Source organism: Zingiber officinale, chromosome 2B (assembly GCF_018446385.1).
Source record: "Zingiber officinale cultivar Zhangliang chromosome 2B, Zo_v1.1, whole genome shotgun sequence".
In the NCBI taxonomy this organism is placed as follows: domain Eukaryota; kingdom Viridiplantae; phylum Streptophyta; class Magnoliopsida; order Zingiberales; family Zingiberaceae; genus Zingiber; species Zingiber officinale.
In genome coordinates, this window is record NC_055989.1 from 5464507 (window position 1) to 5488783 (window position 24277).

The window sequence follows — 24277 nt, forward strand, 5'->3', positions numbered from 1 at the left end:
TGAAGGCTATCTTTTGATAGTAATCACCATTGAATAGTTAGACACAAACTTGAAGAAAACACTAAAGTTATGCAAGTTTTCAAGTTTGTGTCAATCTTTGAAAATATGATGTATTTTCATAAAAAAAACTATTTTTCCTTGATAGTATATACCCTAAATAATGTCTACACAAATTTTCACGATTTTTGTAGAATTTTCTAGGGGTTTCTGAAGTTGACTAAAATGGAATTTCAGCAACTATCGGAACTCCAATCGATCAGTGGATCGATTGGAGGGCCTCAATCGATCAGTCGATCGATTGAGAAGGTATTTCTCGCGAGCAGAAGTTCGCTGGATCGATCAGTGGATCGATCCAAGAAGACTGAATCGATCAATGGATCGATTCAGCAGGGTTCAATCTATTGGAACCCAACTCCAATTGATCAAAGATGCTGATTTTGGCTGGGAAAGCTTATTTTCAGCATTTTGAACCTATTTTAGTCTAGGTAACCATTCCTAACCCCTCAAAATACATTTGTATACAAAAAAAAGGGGGTATTTTCATGTTAAAAACAAGGATGGATTGGTTAAGGGAGACTAAGTTGAAGTTTAGGTTGAGGTTTGCTTCAAATTTTTGAATATTTGAACCTCAAAACTTCGTAATTTGGGTTTCCTAAAGGTTTAGGGATTCCAAGTCATTGTTGGTGCAATGACAGAAGTTACTACCATGTCATTAGGGGGAGGGACTCTTTAAAGACATTAAAATTATTTTTCATGAACCTTGGAAGGTGGTTAACCTTCTTTTCAGAACATGCTCAAGGTTGAGCGTTTGAACTTTAATGGGGAGTGGATATCCTCATTGTTCAAGTGGTTTAAGTTAAAAATGCTCAAGGATGGGCATTTGACTACATTAATGGGAAATGTAGGGTTAAGGATAATGAAGGGTATGAGACCTTCATTATCGTGTTGATCACAACGAGTGAAGTTGTGAACAACGATGAGCAACTCTTCAGGGGGAGAGTTTTCAACAAGTGAATTTGTTGATGTGTGCCCAAAAATGAGGCATGGTTTGATGTGTGCCAATAGGGGGAGAATGAAAGGGAGTAAGTTAGGCTTTCATTACCTAGAGGGAGTTTACCCTCTTAGGGGGAGATTGAAGGGTTTAACTTATGTATTCATTACCTAGTGGCATGAAGAAGGTTTAGGCTATGAGATTAGCCTAACTTACATGTGGTATTGTAAGTGATAGTGTTGGTATTGTCAAACATCAAAAAGGGGGAGATTGTTGGTGCAACATCCCTCAGGTCAAGGTTGACCAAGCTTGAGTCTTTGTTTGAGTTTCGATGTTTGACAATACAAGGTTGATTGAAGAAGAGTCAAGTAGGTCAAGGATGACCAGATACTTGACTGGGAAGTCCTAACTGGGATGTTAGGCAGAAGGAAAGACCTAGTGAGTGAAGCTAGGCAGTGAGGAAAATCCTAATAAGTGAAGCTAGGTGAAAGTCCTGGTAAGTGAAGCCAGGCAGAAGAAAATCCTGGTGAGTGAAGCCAGGTGAAAATCCTAGTGAGTGAAGCTAGGTGAAAGTCCTGGTGAGTGAAGCCAGGCAGAAGAAAATCCTGGTGAGTGAAGCCAGGTGAAAATCCTAGTGAGTGAAGCTAGGTGAAAGACCTGGTGAGTGAAGGCCGGCAGAAGAGAAGTCCTAGTGAGTGAAGCTAGGCAGATTGGAAGTCCTGGTGAGTGAAGCCAGACACGGGGAAATCCAGATGGGTCAAGGTTGACCAGACATTTGGTGAAAGTCCAAGTAGGTCAAAGGATTGACTGGATACTTGGCACGGAGAGATCCAGATGGGTCATGGTTGACCAGTCATCTGGTGAAAGTCCAAGTAGGTCAAGGTAGTGACCGGATACTTGGCAAGATGAGGAAAAGTCCAAGTGGGTCAAAGGGAGTGACCGGACACTTGGTGAGGGAGTCCTAGCAGGACAAGGGTGACCGGATGCTAGGCATGATGAACCAACATGTCAAGGTTGACCGGATGTTTGTTTGGGAGGCTTGGGACTTGGTTTTGGGCAAAAACCAGAAGCCGAATCGATCAGCCGATCGATTGGCTGGAGCCCAATCGATCGGTCGATCGATTGGGGTGTCCCTACGAGAAGCTTTCGTCCCAATCGATCAGTGGATCGATTGGGAGGAAGTCGCGAGCGCACAGAATGCCTCTGGATGGATCAGCCGATCGATCCAGAGGTCCCAATCGATTAGTGGATCGATTGGGAAGGTGCTGTATGTCGCGATAAGCCCTGGATCGATCATCCGATCGATCCAGGCTAATTTCCAGAGCATAGAGGCGCTCTGGATCGATCCGTGGATCGATCCAAAGCCTCCCCGATCGATTGGGAGTAATCCAATCGATCGGGATCCGACCGTTGGCGCAGATAAAGGCCGTTGGCGTGCGTCTTCTTCTGCAGAACTTCACCGATTCACTCCAGATACTCTCCAGCACCTCCATAGCTCTCTCCAAGCTCCAGATCGCCAGTTCTTGAAGATTCTTGAAGGTTTTTCCAAGTCAAGAGGCGGATCAAAAACAAGAAGAAGAAGTTAGGGTTAGGATTTTTATTGCACATCTTGTAAGCTTTTGCTTATCTTGTATTTCCCTTTCTTCTTCTTGTATTGAGAGTGTTGTAGGGCTTCTCCGCCTTTGGTAGTTACCATAAAGGAGTGTTATTCATAGTGGAGGGTGCGTGAGTAGGTGTGGATCCTTGGACTAGTCACCTCTTGTGAGGTGGATACCAAGTAAACCATCCTTGTTAGCGTTGTATGCTTTTGTTTCTTATATTTCCGCTGCATATCTCTGAAGAAACGAGCAACACCGACGACGAGCACGCGAAGAACTATTCACCCTCCCTCTAGCTACTTTTCGATCCTAACAAATAGCTCCATCCATTCAAATATGAATGTATCCATTTGAGTAATTTTATTTTGAAATCAATATGGACAAGTAAAATAGCCTACAAACAAACATGTTGACGTTTAAACATTTCAAATTTCTAAAATTGCAAAACTTGTTTCACATTCTTATATAAAAATCCCTGAGGTAGTAGTGGTGGTGGAACTAAAATAAGATTACATTTAGAGTCAAGATAGTCTGACATTAATCTAGAAAGGCATTGGAAGTAAAAGAGAAATACAGTAATAAAAAAGCCAAAACATTTTTCACATACCTTCTAACATTAGCTGGAGAGGGTTCAGGAATCAAAGCTTCCATGTAAGCTTCAGTTTATTCTCTCTTACTTTGATGGTTGATATGACTAGTTAAAGCCACATAGAACTTACGGCAAGAAATTGAAACAGTAATAATATACAAAAGAAGCACTCCAATGCGCCTTGGTTCCCACTTCTTAATGTCCTAGTGGCAATAACCAGTACTTGAAATTTCACAAATTAACCAAAGAATGTAAAATATTAGTGAAATGACTTCAGCTATTAGTAATGATTTAAGGCATGAAAATGAGAATAGGAAGGTTGATAGTTAGCAAGAACGAGAGAATGGAAAATACTGGGCATAATTCAACTAATTGTATTTCTGTAATTTGATTGTATCAAGATTCACAACGTTCATCATAAAGCATATAACTCAGAGCATAAAAGGGAAATAAGCACATTCACTTGACTGAGTGGTTACTCAGAAGGATAACCTACGTTCATCACAGAAGTAGAACAGCTCAGACAAATCACACGGAGAAAAAGATGAAGAATAGTCCACTTAAATGTAACTCCATACCGTGCAAGATTACTATTTTAGCATGAAAGAAGATAATCACGATAGATCAATTTTCCATAGATTCAAGTTAAGAAAGACGTCCACGACAGATTACTGTTTTTTTTATATGCTTTTATTTTCCCCCCATTTTAATTTTATCCATTTTTATCCACTTTTTTACCCGCTTTTTTGCCCAGTTTAATTTGACATTTTTTTTTTCCTGCCCATCTTTTGCACAATTTTTTCCCACTTTAATATCACCCCTTTTTTTATCCACTTTAATTTTACTTACTTTTTAGATCGTCTTTAATTTTACCTATTTTCCCCTTTTTTTTTTTTTTGCCAAATCTTTATCCATTTTTTATCCACTTTAATTTTACTTACTTTTTAGATCGACTTTAATTTTACCTATTTTTTGCCCAATTTTTATCCCTTTTTTCCATTTTAATTTTATCCATTTTTTACTACTTTAATTTTATCTATTTTTTACCCACTTTAATTTACCTATTTTTTTTCTAAAATTTTACCCAATTTAATTTTACCCATTTTTTTTATGCCCATTCTAATTTGATCCATTTTCCCACTACTTTCCCTAATAGTTTGATTCCCAACGAAAACACTTGACGGGTGTGAGCCTTGGAGTAGGAGTCGTCTCCGAATTAAGTAAAATTTGGTTTTATTAGCATTGTTATTTTTTATTCTACTGCGTACTTAACTCTCGATTTTCGACGATCGTTATTTACCCCCTACTAGCGTCTTTCTGATTCTACAAGTGGTATCTGAACAGGCATGCCACTGATTTGGTACAACCACCAGTCAAACAAGGGAGTGTTTTGTTTACTTTTTATCTCTTTAATTTTATGTATTTTATTTTCACCCTTTTTTGCCCATTTTAATTTACCCATTTTAATTTACCCATTTTAATTTTACCATTTTTCTTATTATTTTTTTCCTTTTTTATCTACTTTAATTTTACCTACTTTGTTTTACCTATTTTTCTCTCGTCCATCACAACGGTTAAACACACTAGGCCTCTTCCCATCAATTTTCTTATCTTTTGCCATTAAGGAGGATTCTATAAGGTATATCAAAATTTATCAAAAATTTGGTATAATAAAAATTCATATCGAAATTCGGTATAAGGAATTATCAATACAATATAAATTTCATATCATATATCGTTAAATTTTGTAAAGTATATAAAAAATTTCAATTTACATCTTATACTGACATCAAAAATTTTAATATGATATTATATTGTATCAAAATTTTTGATATACTATTAAATTGACATGATTTGTTAGATTTTACGTGTGGTATACTAAAATTTTAATATTTTTCCCTAATCCTATTTGAAATCATCATGGATCTAAAAAGGAAATATAAAATAAGAAAATAATAGTGTGCATTTGAAACCAATTGTATTAATCTCTTAAATTTGGTCTATAAATTGTACGTTTTAGTTAGAAATTTATAAAGGTAGATCCGCTACTTTAGCGGTCCCCTAGTACCGACCACTTAGTTAGAAATTTATCCTTTTAGAAACTATGGTGATTTTTTTTTTTTTTTTTCTGCTGACGATAATCTCTGAAGGAATTTCTTATAGACTGACCGAGCCTTCGTTGCTGTCATAATCTAAGGTTTTATTGTTGCATGAACGTCCCTAACGTCACCGAGGTCTATCCATCACTTGATGAGTACGACCCTTATTTAATCCTCTCTTATAGTATTGGTGAAATGTGTTATGTCTAATTAGTATTTTAGTAAAGTATATTTTCTAATTTCTACCGGTATTGTATAGTATACATCAGTACGAAAAATTAGTATCCTAGTTATGAGCTACTTGTATTATATTGTATTACAAATACGTGGGCTAATTTTTTTACCCACTTTAATTTTACCTTCTTGTTTTTTCCACTATAATTTTATTATTGTTTTTTTTACCTTTTTTGGCACATTTTTATTCTATCTATTTTTTATCGATTCTTTTTGCCCACTTTAGTTGTTACCCTTTTTTTAATCCCTTTTGGCCATTTTTTTTTATCCACTTATTTACCCACTTTAATTCTATCCACATTTTTATTAAATTAAATTTTACTCATTTTAATTTTAACCCATTTTATATTTGATTTATTTTATTTTTGGCCACTTTATTTTTATCAATTTTATTTTAAAACTTTTTTGTCCCATTTTATTTTGACCTATTTTATTTTTTCGAGCCATTTTATTTTTTTGACCCACTTTAATTTTACCTATTTTATTTTTGACCTATTATTTTTTGCCCATTTTAATTTTACCCATTTTTTTGACCCATTTTAATTTTACCCTTTCCCCCATTTTTTTTGCCTAATTTTTTATCCACTTTAATTTTACCCTTTTTTGTCCATTTTTATTTTATCCAACTTTTTATCTATTTTTTTACCCACTTGTTTTGTAACTTTAATTTTAAATAATTTTTACACTTTCCCATGTTTTTACCCACTTTAATTTTACCGACTTTTTTTTTCTCTACTTTAATTTTACTCATTTTATCTATTTTAATTTACCCCTTTTAATTTTACCATTTTTCTTATATATATATTTTTTTACCTTTTTTATCCCCTTGAATTTTACCTACTTTGTTTTACCTATTTTTCTCTAGTCCATCACTAGGTAAACACACATTAATAAAATTAGAGAAACAAAATCTTTTTTAATAATTCTTAATTGTACCCCAAATATAAGTCATCAATAATAAATGACTTATAGTACGATGTGTTAATATGTCAGGTAATAAAGTGAAAATAGAGTACTTTTAGAGTTTCTAAAAGTAGATGATACATCTGGTTTAAGACTTTTTAACGAATTACAAAATATGTTAAAATCACTTAATCTTAATATTAAAAATATTAGAGGTCAATGTTATGATAATGGTTCCAATATGAAAGGAAAACACGAAGGAGTTCAAAAGAGGTTACTTGAAATAAATCCAAGAGCATTGTATATGTCATGTGCTTGTCATAGTCTTAATTTAACTCTTAGTGATATGACACATTTTTATGTTAAAGTTATTTTTTTTTGGAGTAGTGCAATGCATATATACATTATTTTCAAGTTCTCCTAAGAAATGAAAAATTTTACTTAATAATGTGAAGGGATTAACTGTCAAACCAGTGAAGCTAAAAGTTTAACTAATTCAATCGAAAATTTTGAATTTTTACTTGGTATGGTCATTTGGTATGATATCTTATTTTCTATGAACATGGTGAGTAAGAAATTACAATCAAAATCTATGTGCATTGACTCTGCTATGAAACAATTAGAAGGTGTAATCTCATTTTTTGAAAAATATAGGAATTATCGTTTTGCTGCAAGTTTGACTATTGCGAAGAGTCTTGCATTAGATATGAATATAGAGCCAATATTTACAATAAAGTGCCGTATTTTTTGGAAAAGACAATTTAATGAAAGAGAAGATGATGAAGTTTCACTATCACTAGAAGAGTCCTTTAGAATTGATTATTTTATTTAGGGATGCCAATGGGTTGGGTTCGGGTGAAATTCTATATTCTCCGTACCTATACCTATCGGGTATAGGATATCCGATGGGTATACCCTTACCCATTAAAAGATCGAATATTTTCTATACGTATAATTTTTCTTCTTTCTTTCAAATTATTATCATTCAACAAAAACATAATAAAATTAACATCCTATATATATATCGGGTATTCGGATTGGGTATCGGGTATTGATAGTCCCTCCATACCCTTCTCCATTCGGGTCGGATATCGGATACTCCATCGAGTTCGGGTGAAATTGTCATCCTTAATTTTATTGTTGTTGTGGACATGACAATTACTTCTTTAAAATGTAGATTCGAGCAAATGAAAACCTTTGAAAATATATTTAGTTTTTTATTTAATTTTTATTTGATTCAAAAGCATTAAGAACTTTGGATGATGATGAATTGAGAAAATATTGTGTCAATTTAAAATCTACTCTAACTCATGACAACTTATCAAATGTTGAGTTAGATGATTTATTTACTGAATTAAAATATTACAAACAACTTTACCAAATATGATAATGTTGAAATTGTTATTCTTGAATTTGTTCAAAATGTAGATTGTTATCCAAATGTTGCAATTGTTTATAGAATTTGTTGACTATGCCTATTACGGTAGCATCGATTGAAAGGAGTTTTTTAAAATTAAAATTATTAAAAATATATATGAGATCATTAATGTATCAAGAATAAAGATTAAATGAATTGAAAATTTTAGAAGATTTTACAAATAAAAATGTTAGGAGAAGTCATTGTAGATAAATTATATATTATTATAAATTTATTTGGAATCTCAGTTTATGATTTCGCTGAAAACCGTCTTGAGTTGAAGGACCGTGGCTGATGGGAACACATCTCTGCGGAGGAAAGAACGACATGGTACCACGCGGTCGTTACGCGACCAAAGGTGGGGCTTTCGGTACCATGCAAGAATGGCAAGAACCTCCAACACCCTTGAGGGCATGCGCTGAGGAACAAGGTCACGTGGTCGTCACGTGCTCGGACACCGATGCACTAGGGAAATTATGTCTTGGGGAAATTATGTCTTGGATAAAGTGTTGTTCGTTGAGGTACCATGCATGTTATCACATTGTAGAGTTACCGTCCAGGCGTCCACCTCTCTGCTCTCACACAAGATGACCGGCCTGCCAAACAATAGTTCAAATTCACTAATAGTTGAGTGGATAAGCCATCATTTCTTTCTGCTGACTGAAAATCTACCAAAATTGTGCCTTGCTTGACTATCTCTGGTTCATTCAAGGAATGCTCTTATTTCAATATTATTTCTAAGTAGTTGATACAGGATATAACGAGTGGATCTAAAAGATGACATGGTAATCAAAATTAAGATGATGTGATGATTAAAGTTAATGAAGGAGAGCATCCCCCACTTGGCTTTGATTGCTAGTCTAGTGCTAAGGCTCATAGGTCCGGCTCAATTAGATTACAAACCGTGCGAAAGAAGGTCGATCGATCCTTAAGACGGTCGAATATAAGGAATTTTAGTGCTTTATTCTTGAATTGGAAAGACAATATGCCCGGTCATTTAATAGCCGACCGGGTTAAAGGATGGCCGACCTTATAGGCCGATTGGAATGACCGACCCACCTAACAATCGATCAGTCATAGATCTGGTTGAGGCAAAGGTCAGACTCCTTATTTGTACGAGCCTCTCTACACACACCAGATCTATTCTACCACTGGTCACCCCCAGCAATTTCCACACGACAATATGCATGTGTATCCGTTCGGTCGCATAACAAGACAAGTTTATACGTGCAGTCAGACAAAAGGTCGGCCGGGCTTAAAGTACTTAGCTTCATATTGTCTCCCAAAATGGATTTCCAACACACGATTTATCATATGACTTCTCGAGTGGATTTCCAGCACGCACAGTTTATCATATGACTTATTGAACGAATTTCTAATAGCATTCAACATATAACAAAGCAACTTAATGCGAGGACAAACATAAGGACGACCGACCTTATAGATCGGCCGGGATATTCTTAGCCAACAACATGAGCAGAAAATCCTAACAATCTGTCAGAATAATAACTATGTGTTAGAGAATATTCTGCTGGAATCTTCTTCAAGGATTATCGTATCTCTCATCAGCTGACCACTTATGACAGTATATTCCTGCAACAGTCTCAGCAACTACATAAGCTAGCTATAAACGACAAAAGAGATATATATATGAGTAATTGAAAGTTTCCTCGGACAATTATTGCACATTACCTAGTTTGTACATTTTCTTTTACCTAACAACTTCTGACATACTTTGCCACCTCACAATTACGGAGGTTATGTGAGGTGGTATATAAAGGGGGTCCCCTCTGTTGGTAAGGTACATTCTCTGAACATCTAAAGCTTATTCTCGTGTGCACGTTCTCTATTGTTCTTTATTAACCCGTCTAGACTTATACTGACTTGAGCGTCGGAAGATCTTCTCTAGGAACTCTCCCTAGTTTCTAGGTGTTGACGTTTTGTTAGCTTGTCTTTGTATACGCAGGATCGAAGGAAAGCATCTCTTCAGAGTCAAAAGTCAAAAAATCGAAATACCGAAAAATCGTACCAACATATGGATTTCTTTTTTCTACGTTCTACCTATGAATATTAAACACACATTACACCTACTCCAAACTAGTGAATATATGTTTTCTAACCGTCACATATTTCATGCATTTCTTTATTGTTTTTTCAAGAAGGATTTTTCGGTACGATTTTTTGGTATTTCGATTTTTCAAGAAGTATGCTGCTTGCTGAGGATCCATTTCTGCTACTGCTGCGGTCACGTACCTTGAGCAGCTTTACTGTAATATCATCCCTGTCGACTAAATAAGTTGCATCTTCATTTAATTCTGCATCCCATTAGATTCCGACTTATAATCTCATCTCTTGTGCTTATGCTTGCATGAATCTCATGCATCTTTTGTTTATGCATCTTAGCTATGCATCTTGTGTGTCGTGTGAGGGGATGTAGCAGCATATCGAAAAAGCGTACCAAAAAATCCTTCATGAAAAAATAATAAAGAAATGCATGAAATATGTGACTATTAGAAAACATATATTCACTAGTTTGGAGTAGGTGTAATGTGTGTTTAATATTCATAGGTAGAATGTAGAAAAAAGAAAACCATATGTTGGTACGATTTTTCGGTATTTCGATTTTTTTTCCAGTCCTAACGATGTGCTCTCGACTTGAAAACTTGAGTTTTAATATTTTTTTTTATTTCTATTCACGGTTGGTGTATATTGTTCTGAGGAATTTGTTTTGTTGTATATATCTTTCTTGGTCTCTTTGAATTTCTTGAAGGATTTATTTTGTATTGGTGATAGTGATCATTGCCCTTCATTACAAGAGAACTATTTTTTATATATTATATGTAATATATATATAACTTCGGCATGACGGAATTTTACCGATACCGTACTGATATTTCGGTATACCGAAATGTCGGTACGATGTCGGTATCATTTCTTAGAATACCGATTTTTTCGGTACGGTATACGGTATTCGATTTTGGGTACGGTATATCGTACCGACCCAGGCTTGCTCGTGGCGATGTTGTTTGCTTCTGTGGAAGGAACACGGACGCTACTTCAGGCCAATGCGCCACCGAGGAAAATTCGACGTGGTGTATGCTGCTACATCCCTCACACGACACACAAGATGCATAGCTAAGATGCATAAACAAAAGATGCATGAGATTCATGCAAGCAGAAACACCAGATGAGATTATAAGGCGGAATCTAATGGGATGCAGAATTAAATGAAGATGCAACTTATTTAGTCGACGGGGATGAGATTACAGCACAACTGCTCAAGGTACGTGACCGCAACAACAATAGAAATGGATCCTCAGCAAGCAGCATACACCACGCCGAATTTTCCCCGGTGGCGCATTGGCCTGAAGCAGCGTCCGTGTTCCTTCCACAGAAGCAAACGACATCGCCACGAGCATGAGCACGAGCACCAGGACCAAGAGAATAGTGGTCTTCATTAGAGCTGTAAACAAGACAAGCCGAGCCGAGCTTTGGGGTGTTCAAGCTTGTTTGATAAGATAACCGAGCCGAGCCGAGCCGAGCTTAAAATGAACTAAGCTTTTGAAATGAGTGTTCAAGCTTGGCTTGGTTTATTTTTTATGAGCTTGAGCTTGTTTAAAGCTTGGCTTGAGCTTGTTTTGTTTAGATGTTATCAAGCTCTCAATTCAAGCTTGACTTGAGCTTGGTTCGAGCTTGGGTTGAGCTTGGTTTGAGCTTGGTTCGTTTAGATGTTATCAAGCTCTCAATTCAAATTTGTTTAATTGTTTGAAACTTTTAATTGTTTGATTGGTTATTAAGATTGATAATTTAAATTTATTTATTTATTTTATTATTTATTTATCATATTGAAAAGAGTTTTATTAATAAATATGGTTTGTGAACATTGTTCACGAACGTTATTTACGAACATTGTTCACGAACGTTGTTCACGAACATTGTTCATGAACGTTGTTCACGAACGTTAACGAGCTAAACACATATGTGTTCAAGCTTGTTTGTTTAGCTTAACGAGCTGTTCAAGCTTGTTTGTTTAATTAATCTTATGTATAGTGAACGAACATAAACAAGCTCTTACTAAGCCGAACACCAAGCTTGTTCACGAACGCTTGGTTCATTTACAACCCTAGTCTTCATCTTGTAATTTGTGTTTGTGTGAGAGAATAACGTTTAATTAAAGGTAATATATAGGCGAATGTCGTGGATAACACAGCCTGTAATCCTCTGTCATCCTGTCATTCATTGATGACATTCAACCTCACTCAAGAATACTCTAAAAATTTTCACCAACTTTAATCTTCAAAAATGACAGACTCAATAACTCTAACCCAAAAATGACAAAGACTCCAAGACTATCACCAACTCTAAACCAAAAATGATAAGCCATTTTTAATCGTCCTGCATTGGAGGGAGTGTGATGAACCATATGTTGGTCCCCTCCTGCAAAAAATATTTGCTTTTGTAGAATAGCACCTTCTTGAAAAAACAATAAAGAAATGCATAAAATATGTGACTGTTAGAAAACATATATTCACTAGTTTGGTGTAGGTGTAATTTGTGTTTAATATTCATAGGTAGAATGTAGAAAACAGATTAAAAAATATTATTTAGGGTGACATGATCTAAGCATTTATTTTAACAATTTTTGTTTTTGAATGTGGACTCATCCAGGTGATAAAATCCAATTCCAATTTTTGATGAAAATGATACTATAGCTAAGGATAGTCTGACACATAAAACTTCTATCAATGCGGGGTCCAAAGAAAGATTTATTGTACACAATCTTATCTTATACATTGCAAGAGACTGTTTTTACGACTCGAATCTATGACGACCAAGTCACATGTCAACAACTTTACCATTACGCCGAAGCTCCCCTTTCATGAAGATGATACTATAACTATTGAACAAAAAAAAATCAAACTGAAATTTAGGTATATTAAATGTAAATAAAATAAAACAATGATTTTTTTTTTTTCCTTTTTTTTTTGATGATGGAACAGAAAGGGATGACTTTGGAGGAAAATCTCAAAAGGAGAATAAGAGATGAGACACTAATATATATATATATATATTATTATTATTATTATTTTAGAGGTTTCAAGAAGTTTATGATAGAATTGCTAGACAACTATTAAGGTGGGGTTTTGATCTACAAGGAACATGTAATAATTAAATTGATGTAATAAAAATAGGTCTGATAATGTTGTTGCTAGAAGTAAATCTAGTTGCAGTGTGATGATTGATTTTTCTATTGCTCAAGGTTTATATCAAGGGTCAGGTTTAATTCCTTATCTTTATTTTTCCATTGGTACCAGATGAACTAGCCAAAGTCATCCATTGGTATTGTATTAATTGACAACAGTGTGATTATATTAGATTGGATGGGTAAATTATGAAGAAAAATAGAGGAAACTAATAGTTTTCAGCATGCATAACAAATGTTTTTAATATGAAATGTAGTTCCAATAACAAGAAAACAATCAATGGAATTTTCATATGATTTTAATAACAAGCTAAGAAAAATAATTGATAAGAATAGACGAGATGAAAAGACATAAATTGAGTTTTAGAAATGTATTATTCAACAAGGGAATCAATCAAAGAAATTATTAATAAGTCAAAGAATGAGCATCAGAAATGGAGAGAGCTGTTGGAGTGTATACTAAAAGCCTAGCTTTTGGTATAAACATTTATCTAGAAATAAGAATCACATTGGTCGAATGTCTACATTTATGATAAATGTAGTTGTTCAATTAATTTATATTGTAAATGACATGGTGTGTGGTGTCACACACAGAAGATCATGTTATCAGTAGCTTATAAATTATAAACAGTAGCTCACGACCATGATGGAAAGGAACAAACCATTGGAAGGTCGTAGTGTAATTAGGTATTAGTTTATCTTGACTATATAATTACACTAGTACACTCAGAGTGTATTGAGTAGGACCATTTGAGGTCGTTTCTTTTATACTGACTTTATAAAGAAACAAAGACCTCGGTTATTATGGAAGTGTGTGCTCTTAATCCTAATGTAATAACAAACACATATATTTGATATTTATTTCTTTAATTTATCAATGGGTGAGATTTAGTTCGTTGAATCAATAAACCCGATAAGTTGGGAAATGGTATCACTTATAGTGTGTGTTGTTGATTATAGAAGGAAACTGTGTCCTAGAGATACTAGGTTGATAATGTCCTCAAGAGGAGCTCATAAAGATTGTCATGTTAAACCCTGCAGGTGGACTTAGTCCGACATGATAATAAAGTTGAGTGGTACTACTCTTGGACTTAGATATTAATTAAATGAGTTGTCAGTAACTCACTTAATTAGTGGACATTTGATATCTTAAACACAGGGAGACTAACACACTCATAATAAGAAGGAGCCCAAAAATGTAATTTGGGATTGGTGCGGTAGTTCAATGATAATTCTCTAGTGGAATGAATTATCATTGATAAAATTAAGTTGTGTGTTCGGGGCGAACACGGGATGCTTAATTTTATCGGGAGACCAAAACCAATTCCTCCTCTCGGTCCCTATCGTAGCCTCTTATTTGTAGAAGTTTTATACCCACCTATACCCACCTTCTATACCCACTAATAAGGGGTCGGCCAAGCTAGCTTGGGAACCAAGCTAGGGCCGGCCTAGGTATATTATGGCCCTAGCTTGAACCCAAGCTAGTGGGGCCGGCCAAATTAAATTAAAAAGAGATTTTAATTTTAGTTTTTATTATGTGGAAGAAATAATTTTTTAAAGAGAATTAAAATTAAAATATCTCTCTTGTAAAAGATCTACAAAAGATTAAAGAAAGAGATTAGATCTCTTTCCTTATTTGTAGATTGATGAGTTATTTTATTTTCTCTTTAAATATTATCCACATGTTGATAAAATTAAAATTATAGAAATTTCCTTTTTATCAACCATGAAGGGATTTTGAAGAGAAATTAAATTTACAAGAACAAATAAGGAAATTTTTGTTGATTGGAAATTTTTCTTCTCTTTAAATTGTGGCCGGCCATATGAATTTAATGGGGAGTTTTTATTTTATTAATTCCTCATTAATTCATATTAAGGAAAGCTATTGATATTATTTTTAATAAGTTTCCTTAATTGTCAAGGCCAAGGATTATAAAAGAGGGGTTAAGGTGCCTTGAAGAGAGACAACATAATATTTTTCTCTCCCTCTTTTCTTCTTCTTGTGGCCGGCCCTAGCCTTTCTCCTTTCTTCTCTTTTGGTGGCCGAACCATACATCTCTTGGAGCTCTTGTTGGTGGCCGGACCTAGGAAGGAGAAGAAGAAAGAGGAGGAAGCCTCATCTTGAAGATCCTTTGGAGCATTGGTGGTGATCAAGTTCTTCTTCCTTGGAGGTGGTTCTTCTTGTGGCCGAACCTTGCTTGGAGAAGAAGAAGGTGCGTGGTGGTTTCTCGTCTCGGAAGATCGTTGCCCACACAACGTCCGAGGTTAGAAGAGGAATACGGTAGAAGATCAAGAGGTTTTTCTACAAGGTATAACTAGTAAATTTTATTTCCGCATCATGCTAGTTATTTATGGAAATAATACCAAATACAAGAGGCTTACGTTCTAGAATTTCGAATATGTTTTTTCGAAGTTGTGTTCTTTTGTTTCTTTCTTTTCCTTGTGATTTGATTGTTCTTTTTGGTTAACCTAAAGTTATTTTAGGAAATTAAATATTAGCTTTCTATTAAAGGTTTTGTCTAGTCGGTGGTGGTTGCTCCCATATCCAAGAAGGCCATGTGCCTCGCCACGTCAGTATTGGGAACCTTTTATGGAAATTAATATTTAATGGAATTAATAACTTAAGGAGACTTGGGTCGAACGTGTTAAGTTCCGCAGGAGATCCAAGTCAAAACCTAAAAGAACAAATAGATTAAGTTTTGGATCAAACGTGTTAAGTTCCGCAGGCGATCCAAAATTTAATTTAAAAGAACACATGGTAGCTAGGAAAAGGTTCAGACCTTTGTACAAAATTTTTGTACAGTGGAACCTATAGGTTTTCCGAGTAGCAACCAACAATTGGTATCAGAGCTAGTGTTTTGCCTCTGTGTATTTGGTATTAGTTTAATTATGCACATGTCATACATAATTTTGGCAGGTTAATAGTAGGATATGCTAACTTTGTGGATGCAGGATCCAACTATTATGGCTTTTAGTTATTATGTGTGTGATTGGACCCTTGGACATGTCAAGGGCATTTATCTGTGTGTGCATGATTGTATTAAAATACAGCAGGAGCTGTATTTAGTTTTATTAGGATTTTATTTTTGATCTAGATACATGTACATTCCTTTTATGGAATATAGGATCAAAATGTAAAATTCTATGTATGTCGCGGATCGAATCTTGCAAAGCGTTGAACCTTCTAAGGACCAGAGGCGCAGCGGAACTAGTAGCAAGATGGATGCGACAGCTAGACCCGGTGGCGGTGGCCAAATATGGCAGCAACTTGGGATGACAACACACGGAGGACAACTAGAGATAAAAGCCATAATAGTTGAAAATTAGATTTTCTATTTATTGCTTTTATATTGTGCTGTGTGTGCATGTTAGTATACATGACTATTAGGCTAGCATAGTTAAAATTCCTCGTTTATAAATAACTAAGTGGGAGAGGGATTTTTAAATAAATCCCATGGTCTCCATTACTGGTTTGTAAGTGATGCAAACAAGTTTGCGCGTTGGCTCTGAGTGCCTTCCTCCATAACGGATGAGCTTGTTTGTGGATCACTAGAACAGACTTCCATTTTTGGATGACTATAGGAAGTTAATTAAGAGCGTGTGATCTTCCCCAACGGAAGGGGCATAATCTTATTAATGGACTTAGTGTCAAGTAATGGTATACACTTAGACACATCTAATAGTATCCTCCCCATCGGAGTCACTGCTATTATTTGTGTGACCAAATGAAACCAACTATTAATTTGTCATAAAACTAGGTTGACAAGATAATAAAATTAAAGGGTTAAAACCCCTCTTACAAATGATTGATTTTGTATACGTCCACACTAACGTGGCATACAAAATTAACAGTGTTTGAGATAATTTTATTTGTCATAAAGATACGTTGACAAGATAGTTAATGGGTAAAACCCTCCTTTTACAAATGTTGAATTTGTATACGTCCACACTAACGTGGCATGCAAAATTCACGGTGTTTGAGGTGTTGGTGAATTTAAATAATATTGTTTGAGGAATCAATATTTTATTTTAAATTCAAAGAGTTTTGACCAAATATTTGATCAAAGACAGATCAACTATTAATTTTATTCGTCATAAAGTAAAGTTGACGAGATAATAAAATTAATGAATAAAATCTCCTCTTCGATTTTGTATACACAAAATTCATGGAGATTTTAAGGAGTTGATCTTGACCAAATATTTTTGTGATTCTTAGGATGTTTGTCAATCCCTAGTAGTCATACTATAGAAAAGGCTTATTAGGTCCAATTGTAATGATTAGAAATAGGACTTGGACATTAAGGTAGACTGTCTTCTTAGAACTAAGAACAATTTAGATGTATTTAATTCATTAGTTGAAACATGTCCAGTGGTATTATCTACTAGAACCTGGAGTGTAGATACAAGATGCCATTAATCATGTCTGCAATTCATTGCAGGGTTCCAGGAAACCCGACAACTAAATGAAAGGTAAATCACCGTCCACATGGGCACTACTGTAAAAGTGGTAGCTGTTGCAGTGGGAGATGTTTATCCTTTGATAAGAATAAAATATGGATTTTAAGTAATTGTCTTTACGTATCAAGTTTAGAAAGAACCTGATTTCAGTTTCTAAACTATTATAGATATTGTGTCTATTTTGATAACAAAGTTGTTATCAAGAAAATAGGAAAGTTATCTATTCTGGTATGATGGTTGACAATTTATAATCCAATAACTTCCACGATGCAACAAATGGAAATTAGTAACACATCTTCTAATTTTAAGAGAAAGCAACCTTCGGAAATGAACCAATTATATCTTTGGCATATAAAGCTAGGTTATACTTGAGTAGGATTCATTGGTAGCTGATGAACTTTTGGGTTCATTGGTAGTGGAAATCTTTCCAACCTGCGAGTCTTACTTGGAAGAAAAATAACCAAGAAGCTTTTAAGTCCAAGGGGTATGGAGTCAAAGATATGTTGAAATCGGTTCATTCTGATTTGTGTGATCCTATGACTATCCAGACAAGAGGTAGTATTGAATATTTTGTCTAATTTATAGACAACTATTCAAGATACAAATAAATTTACTTAATGTACCGCAAGACTAAGTACTTTGATTAGTTCAAAGAGTACAAGGTTGATGTGGAGGAATAAAGTAAAAAGTCACTATGGAAGATCGTAGTGGCAAGTACCTCTTGAGAGATTTTAGGAGTCACTTATCAGAAGTTGATTTCAATCCCAACTAACTGCATCTGGTACACCCCAACAGAATGGTGTAGTAGAAAGAAGGTAAAGAACTCTTATGGAATAATTAGATAGATGATGAGTTATTCAGAAAATTACCAAATTTGTTTTAAGGATAAACTCTGAAAATGAAAGTGAACATAGTGTCTTCCAAGTCATAACTCTCTACTCATATAGAGTTGCTGAATAGGCGTAAGCCTATTTTGAAGCATATTCGGATTCAGGTAATCCAACATATATGTTAAAGAGAGATAATGATAAGTTGGATAGGAGTTCACTTGTTTGTAAGTTATCCTAGATAAACAAAAGTAGGTTTATAGTCTTATAAATCTGAAGGTCATTGATAACATCAATGACTGATTTTTAGAAAAGGACTATATAATGAACCACGTGCTCATAAGTAAATTTGTTCTTAAGAAAATAATAAAAGACATGTCTAATCTAGTACCAACTGTACAAGATGAGATACCACAAGAAAACTGCAACACGTATCACAAATGATACACAATTGCAGAAAATGCCTTGTCGTAGTGGGAGGGTTGTTAAGCAACCTTAAAAGATTCATGTTTTGGGAGAGTTTTTGAACTCGATCCCTGAAGGACATGAACCTGATCTCCGGACATATGACGAAGCACTCCAAGATAAATATGAAGCATCCTGGCAAAGAGTAATGAATAATAGAATTAGAATATATGTATTCTAATAAAATCTGGAAGCTTGTAGAACCACCAAGTGGTGTAAAAGCCTTTGGGTGTAAAAGGTCTATAATAGAAAAAGAGGGATAGACAGGAAGGTAGAAATCTTCAAAGCAAGGCTTGATGAAAAAGGAAACTTTTTTTCACTGGTAGCCATGCTTAAGTCTATCCGGATTCTTTTATCTATTTGGCAAGTGGATGTCAAGACAGCATTCCTTAATAGAAGTCTTGAAGAAAGCATCCATATAAAGCAACCAGAAGGGTTCATTGCAAAGTGCTAAGAGCATCTTGTGTGCAAGCTCAATCAGTCTATGGACTGATACAAAGCTTCAAGGTCTTGGAACATCCAGTTTATCAAAGTAATCCACACCTATGGATTTATTGAGTAAACGGATAAAGTTTTGTGTATACAAAAGATGTGATGGAAACGTGGTGGTATTTCTTGTACTATATGTAGATAACATTTTTTGGTAGTTGGAAACAATATCAAAATATTGTCAGAAGTAGGGGTATGGTTGTCCAAATAATTCGATATAAAGGACTTGGGAGAATGTATATATTTTTTAAGATCAAAGTAATAAGGGATCACAAGAAAAAATATATTTATTCCAAGCTTGATACATCGAAAAAATCCTTGCTCGTTTTAAGCATGCAAAACTCCTCAAAAGGTTTCTTACCTTTTAAGCATGGAGTGTCTTTATCTAAAGAGATGTCTCCGATGACATTAAAGGAGATTGAGGACATATAGGCAGTTCTTTATGCTTCGGCAGTTAGACAACCTAATGTATGCTATGCACGAGATCAGAAATCTGTTTTGCTAAGAGCATAGTTAGCAGATATCAAAGTAACCCTAGACAAGGACATTGGACTGCAGTAAAGTATATATTAAAGTACCTTAGAGGCACTAAAGATTATATGCTAGCTTACAAGGCAGTTAATTTGGTTCCTATGGGTTGTATGGATTTTGACCTCCAATCGGATAGGGACAATAATAAGTCAACCTCAGGGTTTTGTGTTTATTTTAGGAGGTAAAGTCATAACTATGGAAGAGTGATAAGCATAGGTGTTTTTCTGGACTCCACCATAGAAGCTTAGTATATGGCAAACCTCTGAGGTAGTCATAAAAGCTGAATGACTCAATAACCTCAAGATAGACTTAGATATGATTTCTGGTTTGTCCAAAGATTATTACAATTTATTGTAATAATGTTGGTGCAGTAGCAAACTCGAAGAAACCATAAGTCTATAAGGCAAGTAAACACAATAGAGCGCAAGTACCACCCAATACGAGAAATCGTATAAACGAGGAGAAGTTGTTGCCGCCTAGATTGCATCAGGTGATGACCTATAGATCCTTTCACTAAGGTCCTTAAGGCAAGAGCTTTTGATGGGCATGTTGAAGGGTTAGGAATCAGATGTATGGCAGCAGATATAGCAGCTTAGTCTTTTAGTATAAGTGGGAGATTGTTGGAGTGTATACTAAAAGCCTAGCTTTTGGTATAAACATTTATCTAGAAATAAGAATCACATTGGTCGAATGTCTACATTTATGATAAATGTAGTTGTTCAATTAATTTATATTGTAGATGACATGGTGTGTGGTGTCACACACAGAAGATCATGTTATCAGTAGCTTATAAATTATAAACAGTAGCTCACGACCATGATGGAAAGGAACAAACCATTGGAAGGTCGTAGTGTAATTAGGTATTAGTTTATCTTGACTATATAATTACACTAGTACACTCAGAGTGTATTGAGTAGGACCATTTGAGGTCGTTTCTTTTATACTGACTTTATAAAGAAACAAAGACCTCGGTTATTATGGAAGTGTGTGCTCTTAATCCTAATGTAATAACAAACACATATATTTGATATTTATTTCTTTAATTTATCAATGGGTGAGATTTAGTTCGTTGAATCAATAAACCCGATAAGTTGGGAAATGATATCACTTATAGTGTGTGTTGTTGATTATAGAAGGAAACTGTGTCCTAGAGATACTAGGTTGATAATGTCCTCAAGAGGAGCTCATAAAGATTGTCATGTTAAACCCTGCAAGTGGACTTAGTCCGACATGATAATAAGGTTGAGTGGTACTACTCTTGGACTTAGATATTAATTAAATGAGTTGTCAGTAACTCACTTAATTAGTGGACATTTGATATCTTAAACACAGGAGACTAACACACTCATAATAAGAAGGAGCCCAAAAATGTAATTTGGGATTGGTGCGGTAGTTCAATGATAATTCTCTAGTGGAATGAATTATCATTGATAAAATTAAGTTGTGTGTTCGGGGCGAACACGGGATGCTTAATTTTATCGGGAGACCAAAACCAATTCCTCCTCTCGGTCCCTATCGTAGCCTCTTATTTGTAGAAGTTTTATACCCACCTATACCCACCTTCTATACCCACTAATAAGGGGCCGGCCAAGCTAGCTTGGGAACCAAGCTAGGGCCGGCCTAGGTATATTATTGGGTGGCCGGCCCTAGCTTGAACCCAAGCTAGTGGGGCCGGCCAAATTAAATTAAAAAGGGATTTTAATTTTAGTTTTTATGTGGAAGAAATAATTTTAAAGAGAATTAAAATTAAAATATCTCTTGTAAAAGATCTACAAAAGATTAAAGAAAGAGATTAGATCTCTTTCCTTATTTGTAGATTGATGAGTTATTTTATTTTCTCTTTAAATATTATCCACATGTTGATAAAATTAAAATTATAGAAATTTCCTTTTTATCAACCATGAAGGGATTTTGAAGAGAAATTAAATTTACAAGAACAAATAAGGAAATTTTTGTTGATTGGAAATTTTTCTTCTCTTTAAATTGTGGCCGGCCATATGAATTTAATGGGGAGTTTTTATTTTATTAATTCCTCATTAATTCATATTAAGGAAAGCTATTGATATTATTTTTAATAAGTTTCCTTAATTGTCAAGGCCAAGGATTATAAAAGAGGGGGTTAAGGTGCCTTGAAGAGAGACAACATAATATTTTTCTCTCCCTCTTTTCTTCTTCTTGTGGCCGGCCCTAGCCTTTCTCCTTTCTTCTCTTTTGGTGGCCGAACCATACATCTCTTGGAGCTCTTGTTGGTGGCCGGACCTAGGAAGGAGAAGAAGAAAGAGGAGGAAGCCTCATCTTGAAGATCCTTTGGAGCATTGGTGGTGATCAAGTTCTTCTTCCTTGGAGGTGGTTCTTCTTGTGGCCGAACCTTGCTTGGAGAAGAAGAAGGTGCGTGGTGGTTTCTCGTCTCGGAAGATCGTTGCCCACACAACGTCCGAGGTTAGAAGAGGAATACGGTAGAAGATCAAGAGGTTTTTCTACAAGGTATAACTAGTAAATTTTATTTCCGCATCATGCTAGTTATTTATGGAAATAATACCAAATACAAGAGGCTTACGTTCTAGAATTTCGAATATGTTTTTCGAAGTTGTGTTCTTTTGTTTCTTTCTTTTCCTTGTGATTTGATTGTTCTTTTTGGTTAACCTAAAGTTATTTTAGGAAATTAAATATTAGCTTTCTATTAAAGGTTTTGTCTAGTCGGTGGTGGTTGCTCCCATATCCAAGAAGGCCATGTGCCTCGCCACGTCAGTACTGGGAACCTTTTATGGAAATTAATATTTAATGGAATTAATAACTTAAGGAGACTTGGGTCGAACGTGTTAAGTTCCGCAGGAGATCCAAGTCAAAACCTAAAAGAACAAATAGATTAAGTTTTGGATCAAACGTGTTAAGTTCCGCAGGCGATCCAAAATTTAATTTAAAAGAACACATGGTAGCTAGGAAAAGGTTCAGACCTTTGTACAAAATTTTTGTACAATGGAACCTATAGGTTTTCCGAGTAGCAACCAACAAGAGCCTTCCAAAGCCTTGTGTGATCATTATGTTCCCCTTAGGCTAAAAGAAATTTTTTATAACAATCTGGTATGACTACAAGTCTACAACTATTTTTTGAACTAGTGTTGGATTATTAGGCAACAACATGAACAAAAATTTAATGTAGCGTAGATGAGAAAGTTAAAATGGATGTATGAATTTATTGAAAGGGATAAATTAAAAATTATCGATAGAAATGTGACTCAAATAGATGATAAGTTAGAGAAAATAAGTTGATATGATATGAATATGTTGAATAACCGATAGAGTCTAAGATTAAAAAAGATGGATATATTAGAGTAGAATGCAAAAGTGGTAGAGGAAGACTAAAGACAATATAGTCAACTCAATAAAAAAATGATATAACCAAATTATATACTAGTAATCTTGCGTATCACTCAGTGAAGTCATATAATTCATGTTTCCAAATAATAATAAAAACAATTTCATCACTCAACTAATAAAGAAAATCAGTTTTAGATTTACATTTTCCTTATAGGCAATACTTGCCAAGATTCTTCAAACTCTACAAAATGTTGAATCAAGTTTTTTTATTATTAATTGGTAGAATCTCAAGGTAAGATGTCATGTGTAGAATAACTTTTTGAGCAATGTAGCTCAGTACTTTTATCTAAAAAATTGTATCAGATGAAATACTTTCCTTTTGCAGATTCGTTTTGTTTGAAAATAGGCCATTTATGGTTGAGGGATTTTACTCGACGAGATGCAAGGGTTGAATTGCCTAATCATTAAATACCTAAACCACCAAAACCAAATCCTGATAGATTATATGTGCATAAGTAAAATGAAATCAACCTGGGATGCTCAACTTTTCTTTCAAACTTTTCTTATCTTCAAGGCTCAAGGTTTTCTCTCTATCAATGATCTTAGCTAGTGCAGCTTCAGGAGGTGCAGGATCCTCGTCCCATGCATCTTCTCCAACATAAGACTTATCTTGAATAAGTTGGCTGCTTGATCCTTCAATAAACTTCATTATTTTTAATCCTTTAGGCATTGCCTTCCTCCACATGCCCTTCTTAAATCTGCAAAATAGATGATAAGAAAGTTGGCAACAATGAAAAAGACAGCTTCCATCTATATAAAACCCACAAATCAACTGCACACCTCAGTATTATAATGGGGAAATTAGGGAACAAGGATAAAAGCAGAAGTAAATAAATTAAAATTTAGATAATGCATATTAAATATCTTGAGAATTTTAATAAAATAAAGCATGCAAATGAACATCCTTGTTTTAGTTCCAACAGTCAAACTATATTAATACAAAAAAATTCAATTTGTTGGTACGGTTAGCACTAACGATTTAATCCAGGTTTTGATGAATGACAAATCAGGTTAAGTTAGTCTGTTGTTGTCTAACACTTTGATCGAGTGTGCAAGAAAAGTCTAGACAGGTCGACGGGCTGACCGGATAGCTGA